The sequence below is a fragment of the Neofelis nebulosa genome, chromosome 4 (assembly GCF_028018385.1).
Source record: "Neofelis nebulosa isolate mNeoNeb1 chromosome 4, mNeoNeb1.pri, whole genome shotgun sequence".
NCBI classification, from domain to species: Eukaryota; Metazoa; Chordata; class Mammalia; order Carnivora; family Felidae; genus Neofelis; species Neofelis nebulosa.
Window position 1 is genome coordinate 20,332,340 of NC_080785.1, and position 23,021 is coordinate 20,355,360.

A 23,021-nucleotide genomic window follows, 5' to 3' on the forward strand; every position below is an offset into this window, starting at 1 on the left:
GTTATCACAATTTATATGACTGACTGCCTACTGGTGAGTGCTCTTGAAAAGCAGAGGTTCCAGCTTTTCCAACGTTAAATCTCCACAGTATAATCAATTTCAATAAATGTTTACTAAGTGAATAAATTCTCCCTATAAATCTTCTCTAATAACTACCCATTTCTATTCTCACGGTCCTTACAGAGGGGTCTTTTGAATCGGCCTTGAGTCTCGTCCCCTCCAGTGTATCATGAAAACCACATCCCACATCCTTTCTAAGACAATAATTTCATCATATCAATTCCAGAGTTAAAAAAAAAACATACATAGTGCGCACACACACACACACACACACACACAAACACAACAGAAATCCTCCAATGGTTTCCCACTCCTGATGTCAGGAGTCGTGGGCAGGCTGATCATCACTAGTAACAGATCTGGGCAGAATTTCGAAGGTGGTTGGTAAGAACTCAGCCGGCAGAGCTGCTCTCTGCTCTGCTCTGCTCCGGGCTTTCATCTCAGGAATATCCATTAGTACTGTGTTTGCTCACATGCACACACGTGTACAGACCTACACAAAGGCTCGGAGGTTTTGGTCAGAATTAGCCCCCCTGTACCATTCACAAGCCCAATCCCTTAGAGGACGGGTTCAAGCTTTACAGGGAATGATAAATGTCTCTTTAAGATGTTAGAAACTCTTGCTCCATAAAATATAAACGGAACGTCTTTAGCTGGGATTTCTAGGTGCTCTATGACTCAGCCTCAGCCTACCTGGACAGGGTTCTCACTCATACATGTCTCCCACGTACAGCCTCCCTCCCAACTCATGCAGTACAGTCCCCCCACTGACACACTCCTTGCCCTCTCCCACCTCTACCTGTGCGGGCACTGCTCCCCCAGACCTCACTTGCTTATTCCTCTGCCACACCGCTTCCATCTTGATGCATTTCCCAACAACTCCGTAATTTCTCCTTTCCTTCAACTCCCCTGGTACTTGGAGTCCATATCACTGGTTTGGCACTTACCACTATAGCTGTTAAAGTTACAACTTCTGAAATAGAAGATTTCAACCAAAATGTCCCAGTAGTACTAAAATACCTCGAGTCAAATCATGAACATTGATGCCCAAATGTAGCATAAGAAGTTAATTCTAAGGCTAAAAATGCCTGAAAGGCAGAAGGAATTGAATGGGCAGCCAGAGGTAGAGATAAAGGTAGGAAGAATAACAAAGTGAGAGCCTTTATAAAAGTACAGGGTTGATTCTGGCACTTTCCTCTGCATCCCTTAATATATCACTCAGAACAGTAAGACTCAGTAAAAAGCAGGAAGAGAAATGAGACAGCCCTTGTAGTTTTCAGAAACTACAATTTTTTTTTTTTTTTTTTAAGTTTAAAAGGTAGTTGATATTACCTATGCAAGACTCTGGCTTGGGAAGAGTTAAAGTGTGGGGGTGTGGGGGGTGGGGGGTGGGAGAGGGTTGCCAGCAAGTGATTATTCAATTGAACCACTAAACTTGTTTTTTAAAAATGCTTTTAAATGAACACATTTAATTAAAAGGAAAAAAATAAAGAGGTTGTAACTCATGAGAAGCATTGTGCTAACTTGAGTTTGGTTTCTTTGAGCCGTCTGAACTGAGTGATAGATGTAAGAGTTACCCACTGAGTTATAGTCACCCTGATTACTTTATTGTTAGAAATCTCTACACACTCCACATTTCAACAGTGAGGCAGATCCAGGGGAAACACAGGAAGGGTCACCTGAGCGAGGAGACTGCTGGTCTCCTACTACATCTTTGCTTCTTTTGTGTTACAGACTTTGTGTCTCTTAATAAATCCTGATTCTTTCACCAGTGCCAGACCAGTGAGACATCTTTTTTGGTCCCAGGTGATCATATGCCAGTAGTTAGACGATAGCTTTCTGTAGCATCATTATTGTCATAAACACACACACACACACACACACACACACACACACACACACACACAGAGGCAGTACTGCATTGATTACATGGTGCACATCATTTTGCATTTTAACATTTCTGAAATTGGTGGGGGGTGTCTTATAAAGGATGATATATTAGAACTGGTACAATATGAACGCAGGGAGCGAGACTGAGATTCTCACAATGACCAACCAAAAGGAATATCGCTGATCCAATCCAATCCCCTTCTTTTATAAGTTAAACACACACACACACACAGACACGGTCAGAAGCCAAAATCAATCCTGGAATCCAAACCTCCTGATACGGTTAATGTTCTGTGTTCTAGAATCTCACCAGAGATACTAGAGAACTGACTTGGTGTTACATGTAAACAATAGGAAATCAAAAAAGTTTTGGGATGAGGAAGACATGAAGAAAGCAATTCAGTATCCCATACACATAAAAGATCAGAGACAGAGTCACTTTTGCTCACTATGACAATTCTGAGTGCCCAACACAGTGCCTTGCAGATAGCAGGCATTTTACAAATTAATTTACAGATGAATGTTCTGAGATGAAAATCTGGCAGACATCTAAGCTCTTCACCCACCAAGTGTATTAGAATTTCTGGGCTTGGGACCCAACATCTTGACTTTTGACAAGCGTTCCGTGGTGATTCTCCTGGCCATCAACGTTTGAGAACCCAAATGTATGAGACAATAACGACCTGCAGTGGAGGCAAAGGAAGGTAAGGAACTCCAGAGAAACAAAAATTTAAATCTAAAGCACACAGGGCATTAGAGAGAAAAGAGACAGAACTGGGGCAATGGGGGGAAGAAACAAGGGAAGGTTAGTTATAAAGTAAGAGCCATTTGAATATAAATGTACAAACATTACAGAATCAGCTCAGAGGAGCCCTGGGATGAAGGATTAATTCCATTAGTGTGCAAGAGGCCAGGAGTACCATATGAGACATCATTAGGATAATTAAATAATTAACACACATAGGATTAAAATTCCTCTTGGGGGAAATTATAGCGAACAAGAAACACCTAACGTACTTTCACAAATGACTCTTCAAATACCTACAGACAAAGACAGATCTGAACTAAATATGGAGGAAAGTGAAAAGTATCTTGTTACAGTCAGCTAAAACTTATAAAAGATAATCAGAGGTAGCAAATTAATTCGTGCTCCTCAAAGAAGTCAGACAAGAGAAGACAAGCTTTTAAAATCATCAAGGGGAGGAGGGAAGACTAGGAAAAGTGCTGCTAAAAATGGGGTGGGGGACGGAATGAATGAAGTCTAAACCAGCTCAGAAACTGAACTAATTCCTGCTAATATGTCTTTGACAAGAGAAATGAAGAAGATGTATTTGTATAATTAGAGAGAATGAAGACTTTACAAAAATAGCGACTGACAAAAAGCAGATGGGGAACACTTGACAAAACTGAACTCATCCCAGTGAGCCGGCCTGGATGATGGGAAGCTGATCCTCTTCAGGGAATTCACTCACATACTTGAGGAGTCATTTACAATCATTATGGAAAGATCACAGAAAAATGGGGAAACAGAAGATTTGAAGGGAAAAGGCTTAGATAGTGAAATATCCTATCAGTCTTAAAATGGTTACAAAGAAAGATTACGGAAGACGTTCATGGTAAAACCAGTGACATTTTCTCCCATGCAGACTGGGAGCTCCATGAGGCCAGAGACATGCATTTTTCTTCACTTTGTGACACCTGCACCAAGTTGGGAGCAATCAGCAAGTGAGCATCCGGTAGCTGAGTGTATATAAAGGCAATGAGCTAGAAAGTGAACGGTACCAAACTTTTCCATTTCTTCTAAGCAGAAAATTGCACCACAGAGGGAGTGATAGCCCATTTTTTCTCTTGTGTATGAAATAATGTAATAAGAAAAGGTAAAATACTTGAGCATCTGGTAGCCAATTAAATCATAAACCATAATCAGAATAAAACCATAAATACTCTAGAAACATAAATATAGTAAATTTGAGAAACTATAAAATAAAAGCAAAAGAAGTACAATATATACCATAAACTGAGCAAATATTCTTAGTACTGTCTTTATAAAGCAATCTTCTTAAGAATTTGGAGAACATACCAAGCTTAAAGAGGAGCCAAAAGTAAGCAGAAATCCTAAAATCAACCGTTACTATGACCCTTATAATTCAATGAATCATGGAAGTGAGTCCCATATACACACATTCCAGCCCAACCCCCATGCAATGCCAAACACCCAACTACTTTTTTGATTAATTTATCCTCAATTTATAAACAAGGCAGACAGGCAAATTTATTTAAGGCAGAGGCTTTCAGGAGGTTGACACTAGCTAATGGGAAAAGATCTCAAACAGTTATAAACAGAAGCAAAAAGACAAAATGCTACATTCCCCACAAGCTACATTAAAAGGGGGAAGACTTCATCTTTGGGTATATCTTTATGTATAGTGCATTCCATGTGTATATACTAATAACTACACACTGATTAAGCCAAACTGAAAGCCACTGAACTCAGAGGAAAGGTATGTGACAATTACGAAGGCTGTTTATGTCACAGGTCAGTCCTAGTTGTCTGATCAGGTCCTCTATGGCCTTAGTAAAGGATTAAGCTACCAGACTATCCCTTAAGATATGAGTGATATTAGGCTTTTGACCACATCGAGATGAAGAGGAACAGAAAAGAGTATTGGCCCCGATGACTGAGAAAAGGGGTTTCATCAGTGATAAGTCTTCATGCCAAATGAAGAACAAAGGAGAAAACAAACCCAAAGGTAATTTTGTGTGAATAACAACAGCTCTGGCCTACAGAGGATAGAGTCAAATTCAAGACCTCATTCAGAGGGCCAAGCTCAGGGTGGCTGGATGGGCAAGCACAGAGATACCAAGCTGAGAGAGTAAGAGGAAGTACAAGGAAGGCCAGACCACTCTAGGTTTGACCCGTGGAATACCCAGTTTGTCTGGATGCCAAAAAAAATCTTTCAAAAACAATCAAGCTGATATAAGTGTACCGATCTCTTGAAATAATTGGCAAGAATAAATTCTATCTCCTTAGAACAGGGCATAACACAACACATGCAAAAAAAGTGCTGATCAAAAAAAAAAATTCAAACACCCTATACCACCTCTAGGAATAAAAGACTGACAGGAACAAACTAAGAGATTGTTTCTGTACCTTCACTATTGTGAATAATGCTGCAACCAAAGTGTCCCTCAACAAATGAATGGATAATGAAGATGTAGGGTGTGTAGGTGTATATATACACATACATACACCTACACACACAGTGGAATATTATTCAACCAGGAGAAAAAAAATTTAGGAGCAAATTAGGAAAAAAAAAGCTAACCAACTTAGGACTTGACCCCAAGGCAAGGAAAAAAACCCAAGTGCTTCAGTGTCGAAAGAAGCAAGTTTATTTAGTCACTTACTCAGTGAACACAATCTAGGTAGGAGAAGAAGCAATGGCAGAAACTTACCTAATTCAGATACTTTCGGAAATTAACAAATTACTAAATAATGGAGCATTTTTTCCCCAAAACTCGGTGTCCATGGCACGTCTGAAACCAGAGTAACAGAAGTACAGGTGCAGCTGACTAGGAGAGAACGTTCCACAACACACGTGTTTTAAGTGTCATTTGATTGTTATTGTTAGCACAACTGACACCTAATTTATCTGGTAACCTGAACCGCTCAGAACTTAAAGAACCGGAAAGAAAAGGAGACCTCTCCAGAGCCAAAATGTACTCATGTTACAAAATCCACAGCGAAGAGCTCGAGCACTTGATGCCAGGGAGAGTTCTCCTGATTAGGTATTATGCACGCAATTCTAGGGACCTTGGTTCCTGCCTTCGGAGCTCATACCAGAGTAGTTGGGCGGCTTGGAGAAGCCAAGAGGAGCTTGTCTGAGACAGACATGATAAACTTCTACATAGGATAACCTACCACCAGACGGCAAGGAGAAAAAGATGGCCTGAAAAACAGACAAGAGAGACAGAAAGAAATGGAAGGCTGGGGCGGGTTCAAAATGCGGGCAACACGGTATGAGCCTCTGGAGGGGATATGGGGACCTCTGACACACCACCATACATTCAATAAACGGTAGCAGTGCAGAGTTGAGAGGAAGCATCAGTGAACCAGGGTCAACATGATGGCCCTTCAAATCATCAGGATAAGTCTCAATGTGGCCGGGATTTTTGTGGCACAAAGATCTGAAAGAGTTCAGAGCACATGTGCCATTGTGGCATATTTTGAGTTAAAGGCACTTGAAAAACAGCAAGGACAAGAAAAACACTCTGACTTTCCTTCTTTTTCTTAAGAGCAGGAGATGAAATTCCTCTATGAAAGATATCCTCTCTAGACCAGAGGGAAAGTGACATTCTTATCGTCAAGGACAAGAATTTGGGAGGGAAAGAACTGTACAAACAGGTCTTGCTAAAATAATTCTCATCTCCTTTAGCCTCCTCACATAGCTCAGTCACTTCCATGGTTGCCTCTCTTTGTTCAACCTAACAGAACAAAGCGGGTAGGGTTCACTATGTCTTTGAGTCTTTCTTGATGAGGGGCCCGTGTCACGTAAAAGTGACATTAAATACAGTTGTATGCCTTTCTCCTCTTAAACATCGTTGTCGATGTTCAAACCCAGCCAGGGACCTGAAGCGGGGGAAGGAAAACTTTTCCACCCCTTCATACCTAATTCGAGAACTATATTTTATAAACTTTTCCACTTAAAAACGTTAGAATACAACCTTTGGTACTTAAAGAAATGAGATTTTGTTTTCTAAAATATAAAAATAGAGCTATATTGAAAATCTAATCCCTAGACAGTGCAAAAGAAACTGAACATTATCAATCTTCTTTTTGGAGAAAATGTGATACAACAGTTAGGAGGTTACTTACAATAAAGCAATCAGTCCCCATCAGAACTGTGGTTGCCATTTAAGAAAAAAAGCAGCAAGGATAAAGCTTTAATTACAAAAACAAAGAGCCATATGGATTTGGCTATTATGACAGCACAATCCTGAGGTCTGTGAAATACAACTCATTTCAGTCCTGGCACACAAGCCTTAAAAAATGGTTAGACAAGCTCAAAGTATCAGTGTATCAATGGCGCGCTGGGTTTCTGATTTTTTTCTGCACTGAATTAAAAGTTAATAAATGTCGCAGGCAGTTCCTCTGCATTCCTTAATCAGCAACCCCCAAACTCTGGGAAATAAAAGCAGCCCCTACCATCACTTTACAGTCTGGAGGGATAGCAAAATGACATGGTGGGGGAGCTTTGAAGTTTGTTAATAATAGAAAGAGAAATATACCATGAATGCCAGAGGGGGGAGCTCAGAGCAAAGGGAATGATCAGGTTTACAAGGGCCAGAGAGAAATTCTGAAAACCTTCTGAGGTTTCACACAATATCCTTTTTTCTCTTTTTTCAGGGCTCTCTTTTGAAAGATGGGTTCCAATACCCTTTGAAATAAACAATCTCCCTCCCCCCATTTTTTTCCTAGGTAGAGGGAAAATAAATAAAAGTCCTGCCAAGGGAAACCAGTTTAAACAATGGGCAGGTGTCTGAAACCTCTGCTTTAGGGAAGTCTCCTGCACACAGCCTCCCCTCTCTAATCAGTTTTGTTTGCAAATGAACCTGCACAGAAGGATTGGCATCTAATGATGCTGGAGGCACAGTGAAGGAATTAGCCCAAGATAATCATTATTTTAAAGAGGTGTTTGGCCTCCTCCACATTCCTTTATATGTTTACTTCTACAGACAAAATGGAATTTTAATAGGCTCTTTCCATAATTAAAGAGACTATCTTTGTGTATTCACTGCCGTTTCAGCACAAAGAAAATGCAATGACTTTACCAAAGAAAGGAGCCACTGGCCATTATCCTCTCCCAGAAACAACTTCCAAGTACAGATAGGCTTACTTGTACAACTTCCAAGTACAGATAGGCTTGCAGAGATAGCCAGGGTCAACCAAGCGCCCTTCCTCTTCCAGATCGAAATTGTTAGCATTCATTTTTAAGTGGGCTTTCAATCCTGAACGATTTTGTCAGTGACCAGGGACACAAAATTGGCTTTAAAATAGGTACAACCAATAAAGTTTTTGATTCTATAGGGAAAGTTAAGGCTCCCAAATCAGTACATACAGAAAATCTTTATAAGGAACCTGCATCTCTTTGTATCTGTTAGCTACTGCCACAAGAATACTGAGTAACAAATTCAACAATGTACAACAATAAGCATTTCCTTCTCCAACAATATATATGCTGGCTCTCTGGGATTTGGCCAAAAGACCAAATCCAAAAGCACATTTCAAGCCTTTGCTAGTGGCATTATCTGCTAATTCCACTGGTCACAGTAGGTGACATGTCTGAGCCCATGATCAATGGAAGGAGGAAGTATACTTCTCTCATAGAGAAAGGCAGGGGGCGGGGGAGGGGGGCTGGGTAGTTTTAGGGAATAACAATTTGCTGAACAATAACCCAATCTACTGCATCCTCAGATGCAGGCTGCTACAGTTTTTTGTTGTTGTTTATGCACACCTGGTATCCTGCTATTAATGGAATACAAAGGTCTACTCACTACATCATCTTGGTGAAAGAGACCTCGATTTATAAGCTTGTCATTTAGAGGATCATTAGAAAATAAGAATGGGGGTGGGGGAACCTTTGGAATTGAATTATAATGTATTTCTGAGTACAAATGGACACAATTAGGAATTTTATTGTTAGCACCTCGGTAATCTGTTAACTAATAAACTGTCTACCTTACATCAGCATTGACAATCTTTTATACAATATGAGCTTTACAAAGAAATAGCCTTCTAGGCAGCAAAATTACAAAGAACCGAGATGGTAGAAAAGATCATGCCAAGATGTAAGCGATAGGAGTAGCACTGGCAGAAACTAGAAAAGATTAACAAATCTTACAGTAAATAACATTATAAAATAATTTTAAAAGGCTCTGGTTATCTACACACATTTAAGAGTTAAATGTATGGCAACTACGTAACCAGTTAAATTCTAGTGGGAACACATTGTGGGATGGAGACAGACTGGTGTGTGTGTGCAAGCACGCGTGCATGTGTTGAATGTATGTATGTATGCATGCACAGACATATAACAGAACTTGATGAAGACAGGACAAAGAACCCCAGGTTCAGACTCCACTAACAACTACTGAATGCCTACTGTGTGTCCCATATGGTATCTCACAAAATACAAAAGCTACATTGTGAGGAATTACTAGTATCTGTGTTTTATACATACTTAAAGTTCTGTGATTTAAATAAGATTATTCAACAAGTTAGTCATAGAGCCAGAATTTGAAGATAAATCTTCTAAACAAAAGTGTGTTTTTCCCCTCGACCACCCCATGGCACTCCCTAAAAATGCCTTTATTTTTTACCTTAACCAAAAAGCAGATTCTTTTTATATTTTCCCAACCTCCATGCCAACACTACATGAATGGAATAAATCAGAAACACAATTATTACCTTAACAGCCTTATAATCCTCCCCAGGAGATGTCCCACAGCTATTGACAAACATAAGCAGAGTTCAGGAATCTGTTAAACCTCTTACTCTAACATCAAGTATCAATCAGCTGGTGACAAGTTACAAAAAGAAGAATCTCAATACTTCCAAGTAACGTCTTCATATTCTGCTTCCTGGAATGAGTTTTAACTGAAGTAATTGAACTGTTTCCCATAAAGCCTTATAAAATAAAGACTTGGTCAAAAGGAAGTGAAATATATATTCTTTGTGTTCAAAGGCTCTAGATTTCTACCTACAGTCTATAGCTTTCACACAGTGATTCTCAACTTCATTAAGGGTCCAGTCTATAAACCTATCCTTCATGGTGCACAACTCCACTTAACATGCAAATGTGGCTCCAAGAACACTGTCTCAGATACAGGGTAATCTACGCTTACTTACGCTATGCTACGTTTAATTTGTACATATATTACTCTGGAAGAGCAGAGTAGGGAGGAAAGACGGATAAAATGGATTCCTCTATCCACAAGGGTGATTAGGAAAGAAAAGAATACTAGTAAATAGATAGCAAACCTCCATTAACTTGCCTCACTTTTAGATAATTAGTTGTGAATTTTTTAAAGCAAGTGACTCACAAGGGAGGGTACAAATTTATTGTCTTCCACAATCTAATAATCTTGGCAGCTATGAAAGTTATCTATTTATTGATGGGCAACTGTAATTTATCTTCCCTAGGTAAAATGCAGTTATTTAAATGTTTTTCTCCTTTTATGAATGCTGGCCTCAGCACTAAACATGTAAATGACTTCACAAGAACAAAAACACTCATTAAATGTCAATAAAGCCCCAAAGTAAAGCTATAAACTGTCAGAAAATGCTATACAAGGTCAGCAATGGACCACCACACTTGGAAAGAGAACTGAATTCAAAAGGATTGTGATGCTAAGAGCTGGGCAAGGAAATCAGGACCAGGATTCCTGCTACTGCTCTGCCATGAAGTTTCTGTGTGACCATTAGAAAGTCACCCGATTTCTTTGGGGATAATTTCTCTCATTAGAATACAGAGGAGTTGGATTATACTCGTTTATTCAAAAACAGTTACTGAGCAGCTACTATTTTATAGCACTGATGTAGATGGAGTGGATACAGCAGTGAACAAAAGACACACGGACCTTCCATTCCAGTGGGAAGACGGAGCCATTATAAACGCTCCAGCTCTAAAGTTCTATGACCACTCAAAGCTTCAGGTAGTAACTCATTCCAGTACACATGATGTTCCAAAACGCAGGAAACAAATGGTAAGCTTTTTAACTGTACTCCACTTACATTTCAAATAATATGCCCAGTATGGTGGGAATACAAAATGGTGCAGCCAATTTGGCAAACAGCTTGGCAGTTCCTCAAAAAGTCAAACAGAGTTACCATATGACCTTCAAAATTCCATTCCTAGGTCTATTCAAACTGTAAATATATCTTCGCACAAAAACTTGTACGTGAATGTTCACAGCAGCATTATTCATAACAGCCAAAAGTAGAAACGATCCAGATATCCACCAGCTTATGAATGGATAAATCAAATGTCCACACAATGGAATATTAGATAATAAAAGGGAACGGCATACTGATACATGTTAGAAAATGGATGAACCTTAAAAACCATATGCTAAGTACAAGATGCTAGTCGCAAAAGACTATCTACTGCATACTCCATTTATATGAAATGTTCAAAATGCATAAAGCCACAGAGAGAAAGTAGACTGATGGCTGCCAAAACGCTGAGGAGGAGGAAGAATGGGAGTGAGCTGATCGGGATGACTTCCTGCCAATGACCAGGTTCCTTTCTGGGGTGATGACCATGTTCTGAAACTAGATAATGATGAAGAAGACGCAACCTTGTGAACATACCAAAAACTATTGAACTGTGTGCTTCAAAATGATTAATTTTATGGTATGTGGATTATATCTCAATTTTTAAATCTTGAAAAATAAAACAATTATGGAAAAATATTGGCCCCAATATGTAATAGCGTCACTTCCCTTTAGCAAATCTTAGAAAATGGTACATTGGAATACAAAGTAGAGGATTTGCTAGTGAAATATTTACAATACTCAGATTAAGATTTCAAAGTAAATTTTACACTTGGTTCATTATTTTAGGTCCAAGGCAAACACTGTTAAAGTCAATTAAAAGTTATGAAAAGCCATGTTTCTATCAATTCTTTCTCTAATATTCTATTATAAGATTTCATTGTTCTAGTACGCTTGCACCTACTAAATCAATATACTCCCTATTTCTCCTTCCTCATTGTTCTTCTAACCCATGTTATTAATTACCTCAATCCCTATTCTCAAATCATATCTCTCTTGGTTAATACTTTCCCTGCCTCTCCAGGCTTTCTAAGGCATCAATATTTCTACCATCCCCCTTTAATTGGCTTTTGACTCACAACAAATTAGTATTCTTAGATACATACATCTGCATAACGTTCATAAGGCATCTTTTGATTAGTGCAAAAGAACAAGAGATAAAACACAAAAGTGAAAAAGTGATGATACTCACTGCAAGCAATTTTACCAAAATTAACTTTAAGTCCTGATATAACCCAAATCAGAACTAAACATACACAGTAAGCACCAATAAATGCGGGTGGAATAAGCAAAGAGGAGTAACAGGAAAATACATTGATGTAGAAATTGGCTGAAGAAACCTCAAAGTCGGTAAATAAGTCTTCGAGCCACAATTATTGAATCAGTTTCCTAATTTATAAATTCTACAGCAGCAAATTCTGAACAGTAAGTTTATGCATACTTAGTCAAACGTAAAGAAGCTCCAGGGATTTTTACAAGAATTATAGGAATGCCTGCATTATATAATAAAATATTTGCATAGAGTGATGGCCACGTGTTCTGAGATTGCATCTTCCTGATCACTCTCTAGCATGTGCTCCAGTTCCTGGCACATGCTTGTGGCTGCTGGAATGACAAATGGCATTGAGGTGTCAATGAAGAACAAAGTCAAGGGGAAAGAAATGTTAGTAATCCTCTGAGAAGCCCAAGAAGGAAAGAACTCCCTACAGCTCCATTTGGTTGGGCCTGACCAGAAACTAACCTGGGGTTGAGAAATTCACATTCTACTACACAAGACTGCAGACAGGGTGGCTACTCCTCACATCAGACCAAGTGAATAAAATTGGAAATTTTTAAATCAGGACATTCTCTGTGCTGAGGTTTAATAATCCGTAGACATACAGATCACTGTCAAGTGTGATCCAGCAATTCTGAGAGCTGAATTTTAGGCTTCCATTAGGCTGCAGCACTTTTGGCATGATCCTATCAGTCATAAGTTGAGAAGTTAAATACCCTATTTCTCGAACTCTTGAAAGCATCACAGACTGAAAGCAAATAATTTGCAAACACAAGGTAGTTATGTCTCTCATCCTTTTCTATAATAAAAAAATTGATTCTATCCTCAAAATCTACCAATTGATTTTTCTCCTCCCTTTAATCAGGATTATTAATATTATCAGCAGAATTTCTCTATGTGGGAACCTCAATCTGAAAGGAGGAACAGCAGCACAGGGGATCCCCAAGGGGTGTGTGTGTGTGTGTGTGTGTGTGTGTGTGTGTGTGTGTGTGTGTACTGCCCTCACTCCTCACTCTCACTGTCCAGAAACACAGTAAGAAAATTTTTGGCCACCCCAGCCTTCTGAATTTTAAGCTGCACCATGGTAATGCATGGAAAGGATAGGAAAGAGAGTCCCCAAAGGCAAGATGTTAATTTACAGAGTTCAGTGGTTCAACCTTCCTAGGCCACCCCCATGCTTTCCAGCACCCCAATGCACATGTAACCACTAGATGGCAAAATCAGGTTGGAGAGGAACAGGTACAAACTAATCCAAGATACAAAATGCTGTTTTCCTTTCAGACTTGATGTTAAAATTCCTCCTCTACCAAAAACTAAAGCAAAAGTCTACTTGCATTCTCCTTCCTGTTCTGTGAACATATGATAAATCACAGTGTTTGGCATGCCGTAAGATAACAGTTTCTAAATTATATCAAAATGCCAGGGTTGTTGATGAAAATGCACAGAGGTGAGTGAAATGCCTGAGATTTAGCATATAGAGAGCAAACAAAACAGTAACCTTGGGGAGGTATGTATCACCCTATCGAGGGACACATTCAGTGGATAAGCTCAGCCTGGAAAGTTGGACAGAAAACCAATCCCTCCTTGCCCCAACCAAAATGCTGCCTAGCTTATGAGGCATCTGATAGGCAATACAAGTTAATGACCCACAAGAACTGATCATCTTGAAAGAATAAAAGAACTCACCCAATCACCTCTCAAGTACCTAAGGAGCATACACCTCCAGGAGCGTGAAGAGTGACAGCAGAACGCACAGGTTTCTTGACAGTGTGTGAAGTCCTATGTAGACTTCAGAGCCATCTTTTCAAAATGAACCCAATCACTCATTAGCACAAAAGGCAGAGATCCACACCATGGGTCGCGCTGTCAATATAAACTGTTCAATTCCCTGTGCTGCCTTAAGAGAGGAAACGTCTGAAGTTCACCAAGAAGCTGACATCAAAAGATGTTCATGAAAACGATCAACAAAAGGTCAATCTGGACTGCACCACACGAGTGATAATATTCAATGATCAGAACTTCTGTTAGGGAAGCATGTTGATGATGACATTCGTTTAAGGCAAAAAGGCCCCACGTACAAGTAACAATTCTTTCTTCACCATGTTTACATAAATACTGTCTTTAGAACTGCCCTTGGCAAGGCAATGATAGCAAGACAAAGCAACAGTTTTCACAATTTCAAGAAAGTATTTCTGAAACAAAGGCAAAGGAACCAAGTATTTACCATTTTCCGCAGGACAATTAGCAGAAAATTGAGTCATGTAAATAAACTTGTCATAAACATCCAACAGATACTATTATTATCCCACATTTCGTGAGCAACAGTTATTTGCATGTAATTAATTTGCTTATTTCTGGCGCCTCAGACAATATAATATGTTTATCAGCTTGATTTCTAAACAATAAGTGTTTAACTCTTCCTTTTATATTTATAAGAAAATATTTATCTTGCTCTTTCCTTGACAGATTCTGAGCCATCTGCAGATATAATACACAGAGCTGTTTCTGTGGTGACAGCAGACATAACCCCAACTGGGGCATGATGTCATCAACTTTAGGGTGAACAGAGAATTGGCCAAGGCTGAATTCAGTAACACCTCTACTATCCAGGTAAGCACGTTGATCAGTGATACAATCTGTGCCGAAAGCATCATTGCCAGAGACAGAGAAAACATCTCAGGGGTAGGATGGAGGCAATCAGCACCAAACCCAACTTCTAAATCCTGTGCTCCCTTCAAAGGGCAACTCCCTGCCACCTTCCCCCACATCCCCGGCAGCTTTTGTGGCTGTGGCTGACTGACTGTCTCAGGACCTCGCCCTACAGACCTGTAACTGTGATCCATGGGGCACATCCCCTCCCCCAGAGAGCACTCTCTCCTGAGCTCTGGCCCTGAGAAAAGAGTCTGCTTGCTGGCACCACTGACTTAGTTTGTGGCTGGGAGAATGGCCATAACCTTGTCTATGCACTGGCCAACCTAGTCGGGGCTTTGTCCACAGAAGACTGTGGTACTCATTTGCCAAGTCATGGGTTAAAGATTATTAAAGCCCCACATACTGATCTCTCTCTCTTATTCTTCTTTCCTTGCTTTAGTTCCTCTCTGATGGAATATAAGAAATTAGACTTAACTGATATTTTTATGGATTTACCAACCATATTTGTAGTGCTATATCTCACAGCAAGTATACAATATTCTAAGAGACTAGAAATGTTGTGTGTAAGTATTTCTGGCATCTCTTTGTATGAGTAATACCTGTAGAGTACAGGGTTATGTGAATAAATAACAAATATGCACTCATTCAATCAACAATTAGTGAGGGCTTACCATGTCCAAGAACAGTGCCAGGTACAGGACACATATTGACAATGAGATAATTACATGGTTCTCATTTTTTATGAGCTTGAAAGGGAAGAGGGAAGAACCTGACAAATGTGTAACATGCACACACAGACACACAATTCCCAAATGAGCGAAGTGATATGACATCAGATAAAGAGCACTATGAGGGAACTACACGTGCCTTAAAGAAGACAAGAAAAAAAAGGCGGGATAGAATATCTTAAGCCAGGATTAATGTTACCTGTGGTTTCACTCCTTTGTTTTATAAAGTCTCCAGAACAATTCTAGAATTAATCTCTAGAAGGAGTCTCACCTCAAAGAAAATCACTGAGCTCATCCTTGGGTTACTCCATTAATTCTATTACTTACCCTAATGATATTTTCAAAATTAAGACTCATCACAGTAGTTCCTTTCTTCTCTAAAAAATATAAGCCTTTCCCACAATTTCTTTAGTAAGATAAAGCTTCACATACTTCTCTGAAATTCTAACTACAGATTTTTTTTCTATTATTGAAAAGAATGAGATTCCTAGATTTTTTAATTGCTCCACAAATCCCCAAGGGATTTTCCACCGATGCCCATTTCAATCGGCTCTAAGTTGAATGTCATTCCGAACTGGGTCATTTTGAAAAGCTGCCACGAGCCAGTAAAACATATAACCTATATAACCTCCACGTTAGGAAAGTGTGGTTCTAAAATCAGTCCTATGCAGTTTGACCACAATTTCACTGGCTTCCGTCTAATTTCAGCACCTGTTATGTAACGCAAGCTATAGAGAACACAGAAATCTCCGAGTAGGTCCTCTTTTTTATTACGCAATGCAAGCTATATAAATACCCTTTCGTTACATAACACGAGCTATAGGGAACACAGAACTCTTGTACGGACTATCCTTTTTAGTATACAATGCAAGCTGTGTAAGCACCCTTTTTGTACGCAGTGCTATCTTATAGGAAACACAGAACTCTAAACGCAAGCTTAAACACAGAAATGTTCAAATCTCCTCCGGTAAGGGGGACCTAAGTCATCTCAGGAGAGCAAATAACTTCACTGAGCAAGTTTAAAAAAATAAATAAATTTCAGACCAGAACTTCTGTTTGGTCTTGTTTCCAGTTTTAGCTTCATCACTGTAATTTCCTCCACTTACTTTAATCAAGAAAGGCGTACGTGGCCATCCTGTGGGGCCTGCTTGCAGTGCTCAGAGGAACAGACAAAAATGATAGATCCAGAAGCATCAGTCAGGACCCTAGCACCAAGTCAGGGACAAAACGGTTTAGTTGAGGCGGGGGGGGGGGGGGGGGGGGTGGAAACAAAAAGAAAGAAAGAAAGAAAGAAAGAAAGAAAGAAAGAAAGAAAGAAAGAAAGAAAGAAAGAAAGAAAGAAAGAAAGAAAGAAAGAAAGAAAGAAAGAAAGAAAGAAAGAAAGAAAGAAAGAAAGAAAGAAGGAAGGAAGGAAGGAAGGAAGGAAGGAAGGAAGGAAGGAAGGAAGGAAGGAAGGAAGGAAGAAAGAAAGAAAGAAAGAAAGAAAGAAAGAAAGAAAGAAAGAAAGAAAGAAAGAAAGAAAGAAAGAAAGGTTTAAATGGCTTTAAGTAATGCTATCAAGCAGAAGATCAAGATTGCCTCACAGGAGCTGCACATAGGACTTATTTCTTCTGCCCAATATTATACGTGGTCAATTAGATGTCCATCTGCCTCAAGAAATTAAAAATTGCTTGAGGGCAAGGATCATATTTCTTGATCTCACATTTCTAAAACGCCCTGGAAAAAAAAAAATACTCAATAAAGAATATAATTGGCCTTTACAAACAAATTATGTAGGGAAGAAAAAGAGGTGAGTAGTTAGGGGATAAAAAAGAAATTGTAAGTACCATTCTCATTGGCCTTCACATCAGCTCTCTAGTTAAAAGTAACAGAAAACTCGAAATAGCTTAAATAAAAAAGGGAATTTATATACGAATTTAGAGGGCTATTATGCAACTCAAAGGCAAAAGTGTAGCCAGAACCAAGAAAAGCAGGCGGGAAATGGGAAGCAGACAAGATCCCTCTCTCTCCATTATTCTGCAGATCTAATTTCCCTGTAGGCTCTGCGACAAGCTTTCTCTACTGCTCCATGTAACAGAAGGCAGTTGCACTAAAGCCTCCTTGGTTTTTAATCTCCTCACATTAGATAAGCCAGGCCAGAACTGTCATCTTTTGGTCCCAAATTCAAATTGCAAGAAGGAAAATCTGTGTGGCCCTGTTTGGTTCAGGCATCCATCCCCGCTCAGACAGACTGCGGTCAGACAGGCACGACCAAGGCACAATCATGACTTTTAGGGGCCTGTTTCTATGGGAAGAGGGTAGCACTGGGAAATCAGGCATGTACAACCGAACAAGTCCACTGCAACGTTACATAAGGCTTTACAGCTTGCCAACAACGGTCATATTCTTTAATTCATTCAATTCACACTGTAACCCTCCAAGAAGGAATGCTAGAACTCACAAGAAAACAGAGGCGGAGGATAGTTCAAGGACTTCCCCAGGGTTTCTCAACTATTAGGGCAGAGGAAAAAAACCCATATCCGATACTTCCCACCAACAAAATGAACAGTGAAGGTGAAAAGAGCAACGTTTTTTCAAAAAGCCAAAGTTAGGAACTTACAAACTCTGAAAGAAACGTCGGGCAACATCACACAAGGGAAAAACACTGTACTTAATAGGAGGTGTCGGGGGGGGGGGGTGTTGTCAGTAGGGGCGATAGGAGATACAACTAATTCCCTGGTGTGCAGAAGTCTTTACACAGATTATTTTCAAGTCATAAAACGGTTTACCTAAGCCAAGCCCAAAGAATCTTCTTCTCCCTCCATGAAACTCTTTTGGCATCTACCACCTTTTAACACTGCTTCTTAGCATGCAATCACCTAGGGACTGTAGTTAAAATGCAGATAATGATTAAGTAGGTGCCACAGACAGACTTTAAGATGGCCATCATGATCCCCACTTCCTGGTGTCCGCACTTCTGTGTAATTCCCTCCCCGTGGGCCTGGAGAGGGACTTGTGACTTGCAGCATACAGCAAAGATGACAGGATGTCATATCATGTTATGTAAGACGTTGTCTTGCTAGTAAACTCTTTCTCTCTCTCTCTCTCCCCACTACCCTCACCACTAGTCAGTCTCCACAGTTAGCTGGCTTTGAAGAAGCAAGCTCCCAGGAATCAAGGAGCAGCAAGGAAATGAATTCAGACACCAATGGAGGAAGCCTGGAAGCAAATTCTTTCCCAGTCGAACCTAGGAGGCTCACCTAGACTGCAGCCTGGTGACAGACCCTGATGAAGAGGAACCAGCTAAGCTGCCCAGACTCCTGACCCACAGAAGCTGTGAAGTCATAAACGTGTGCACCGTTTTATGTCAGTAAGTTTTTGGTAATATACAAGGCAACCACAAAAACTAACAGAGCAGGTCTAGCTGGGGGACTGAGAGAAACCCACTTGGAACAGCACTACTAGGCATGTGACACCAACGATTGCTGCCTGCCCGTTTGGGCTCAGCTTTCAAGTTGCTCTGGTCCCCATCAGACTACGATCTCCTTATAACACAAAGCATTATACTCCATGGCTCCCAGGACAGTCCTCAATAAATACCTGAGTGTTGGCTGTCTTCGTGTCATTGTTACCTTCCTCGTCTCACTTCCACCAGAGTTCGGTTTATCCCTTTAATTCAGCTTCACATCAAAACATCACACACAGGTGGTAAATGTCTTTACTGTTGGTTCTCAAAAATTACTTCTTCATTCTTTCAAGGATGAGTGCTAACTTGGAGGGTTGGAGAATTTCAAACTTGCATCTGTAAAGAAGCCCTTACTCTGTTCGCTGCCCTGAGCTTCCTTTCCTTCTCTTCCTTGATGTTTTTCCTGGACCTACTGACCATACGTCAGCTCATCTGCCCCTGTACCGTTCCGTTATTCCATAATCACCAACAGTCTCACGAGATGATTCATCTGATGTCCCTCAGATTGAAACCACCTTGTTATTTTCTTGAAATCACTTTTCCGCTCTACCCTCTTCAATTCCACCCAGATACCTGCTACTTGAAATAACACTGATAGTCAGAGGAGTCCGCTGTATAACTCCCTCGGATTCACTCATACCAGGAAGATCACACTGAACCATTTAATCACTTCTAAATACGGCCAAGGATGACCTTTTCCTAACGTTGAAAATATCAGTTGTCCTTACGATATTTCCCCATAAATGTCCGTTTCTTTTCATTTTTAATTTAAATTCTAAAAGCTTATCATGTCTGAGGGCTTTATCTAATCCTATGCTCCACATAAGAGTTGCTATAAAACAGCTGGCCAATCAATTACAACGGTCTCAGCCCAGAGTAATTCACCGAAACTACTGTCCTCAATTCATCTTATACCTGACAATATTCATGATAATCTGAAAAGTAGTTACAGGTAATGGTATACATAATGATTCCAAACATGCCTTAAAAATACACAGAATCCAAGGAGTGATAGCTACAGCAGGACCTCAGGAGATGGGTCAGGTATATGCAGGAAAGTTTTTACCAGAGATTTTGTCACGGTCCCTTGAAGATTGTGGCCCTTTCCCTCACCCCAAGAGAATCCATGTACTGACCCATTTTTTTTCCTCACCAGTACATCCCCAACCTATGTACATGTCAGACATCCTTCGATGTAATTTCGAACACATGGCTTTCCGTGGATGCTGTGACTTTCATTCCACAGTGTCTTAGCAGTGCGATATGAAAGCTAAACCGACTGATTATTCAACCTTCTCTAGGAACCAACACACAACCTTAGCAAGCCAAAGGGCTAACTGGCCAACCTTAGGATCCAAGCTATTTTTCCATTCCTTTCACATGCAGATGAAGCAAGCGATCCTATAGTAATCAATGTGAAATTTCTGGGCACTGAGGTACCATATCAAACAAACAAACAAACAAACAAAAAAAGTGTTGAGTTTGAGACCCTACAAGATCATAGCCTACAGCTTATATATGCTAAGCACTGAGCCCGGAAAGAAACCAATACATGAATTCTATACTATTTAGTTGTTCTTTATCCTGGACTTTATATGTTTGGTGACATTTTCTTCACAAGGTGGGTGAAACTGATAAAACTATGTTCTCTCTATTACTAACAGGAGATAAAGTGAGGAGAAAAGTTAGGAGACAATTATTTAGAAGCTGTTTTCCAGTAAAAACAGAAAAAAAAAAAAACATTTAGCTATTAACAGTATGGCCTTAACTCCAAATCAAACATTCATCTATTAACTGATGCCAGTAAAAAGAAACCATGCAAAAACCATCAGTATATAAAAAATGTTCATGTTTTACATGCACAATCAAATTTTAAAATCCAGAGTTTTTATTTCAAATCAGTTAATTATAGTAATTCACTCTACAATGACATTTTAAATTTTTTTTTTTTTAACGTTTATTTATTTTTGAGACAGAGAGAGACAGAGCATGAATGGGGGAGGGTCAGAGAGAGGGAGACACAGAATTGAAACAGGGTCCAGGCTCTGAGCTGTCAGCACAGGGGCCCGATGCGGGGCTCGAAGAACTCACGGACCGCGAGATCGTGACCTGAGCCGAAGTCGGCGCTCAACCGACTGAGCCACCCAGGCGCCCCTACAATGACATTTTAAACGAAGGTAAAAGCACATGGCGCCCAAAGGCAGTGCTGAGACGGAGCGGTGGAGAATTCCTGCAAACAACGGCAGATGAGGACGGACGAGATCACGTTGTTAATGTCAACTGTGAAGAGGCAGCAAAAAGGAGGTAACTATGGCCTGGGTATTCCCACTTGTCTTCGATCTCTGGCTCTTTTCTGTCTATAAATGATGTCCCAATCTAGTGTGGACTCACAGTCATTATATTTTTTTTCTGCTTTTAACTAGAAACTACATTTTCTTACCCCATCAACCTCGTGATCATAAAACCTTTTAACACCCTAAGTGTTAAAAAAGGGTTTTAGTTGACATGCAGTCAGACCTTCCATTTTCACATCCTAGCCCCTCTTTGAATCCTTCCCCTGACAGGAGACTCCCTAGCTCTCGGAATACTGTATTCTAATATTGGATAGCTCTATTATTTGTAAGTTCTCTTACCGAGGAGAAATCTGTCTTACTTCCAGTTACTTAGCCTGAGCCCTGTCCTCTCATAAACCAGAATTAAAAGAATTACTTATCCATACGGGAACTGTTCAAACATTTAAAAGGAAACTACCATACCTCCACCAAATCTTTCCCTTGCAGCCCTGTGGATCCGTTCGTTTATATTGCACATTCTGGGTGCTTTTCTTCAATCCCAGCTTCCAAAGCATAAAAATCACATATTCACATAGACCTCATCATTCACACTATCTAAATTCAAGTGAACTCTCAGTGTTGCCAGACAATGCAGTCAGTCATCCGCTTTTATTTCTTTGCTCTGAGGCAGATACTGTAAATGTTCTTCATTCTCTGTGATAACCTTACATTGCCACCTCCAACTCCACAGGCCCTCACTTCACTACACACAGAGCCATGATCACAAGTCCCATCACCCTTCTCTGCTCCAACACTGGCTTATCCTGCCTCCCTCCATCCCCCCTTTAAAAAGTCTAATCCTGCCATCCTTTCTGTGTCTTCTGGAATTGTTTCCTCAATTGTATCCTCTCAAATAACTGGGAAGGAAGGAGCTATGAGGGAATACTAATGTTTATCGACCCTGAGTCATGTACTGTGCACACACTTTGTACACACTGTTACCGTTTAGTCGTTCCAACTTTTGGATGGCTTTCCCATAAGGTCTCTCCGTGCTGAATAAAGTTGTTCCTTTTAAAATTAAGATATATCATTTATGCATCTACTATATGCAAAGTACTGTAGCTGGCAGTGGTACAAAGATGAATAAATCACCCATTATTCCTTCACTCAAAGGATCTTAAGAGCTAGAAAGAGAAAAAGCCATATATGCAAATACTATCATGCTTTTAACAAGGGAGGAAGGAGAGAAGATATGAATAAGGAAGTAGTCACTCTTCGTGTTTCTAAATCAGAACACTGTTGCTGGGGTGCCACTTAGAAATTCCAACCGGCTCACATGGATGATGGTCAAGTACTGCACCAAGTCTGATATGTAAGGCTAAATAACGTACTTTGATCCACCTCTCCTTTTGAGCTACTGCCCTATTTCTCTCTTTCAATTCACCGACCTTTTGAATGTGTTTTACTCTGATTTTCTCACACACCATATCCTGCTTACCTCCTACAATGTAAATCTGAGCCTTATTTCTAAAACTCAAAACTCTGTCCTTGGAGGGTGTTAATGAGCTGATCACCAAATTAAAAGTTTTGTGTTTAAGTTTATTTATTAATTTTGAGAGAGACAGAGAGCGAGAGAGAGAATGGGAGGGGCAGAGGGGGGGTGGAGAGAGCATCTTAAGCAGGCCCCACATCCAGCACAGAGCCCGATGGGAGGCTCGATCTCAGTGAGAACACGACCTGAACCAAGATCAAGAGTCAGACACTCCACCAAATGAGCCACCCAGGCGGCCCAATTTTTTTTACTTAGCGAGACCACACTCTCTCCCTCTCTGCAGCACGTGACAATGCCGACAACCGTAAC

At 40.1% G+C, this 23,021-nt stretch overlaps 1 protein-coding gene and 1 long non-coding RNA gene across 6 annotated transcripts in view; one reads left to right on the forward strand and one right to left on the reverse strand.

Annotated features, from left to right (window-relative positions):
- EXOC4 (exocyst complex component 4) overlaps positions 1-23,021 on the reverse strand; it is a 761,449-nt gene that overhangs the window by 593,676 nt on the left and 144,752 nt on the right. The window lies entirely within an intron of this gene.
- Positions 2,261-22,124, forward strand: LOC131510955 (uncharacterized). 2 transcript variants are annotated; one of them, XR_009261257.1, is made up of 4 exons: positions 2,261-2,654; positions 14,529-14,672; positions 18,550-18,791; positions 21,065-22,124. It is a non-coding gene; the product is annotated as an uncharacterized LOC131510955 (long non-coding RNA). The 2 variants fall into 2 exon arrangements; XR_009261256.1 differs by lacking the exon at positions 21,065-22,124 and having other exon boundaries at positions 18,550-19,037.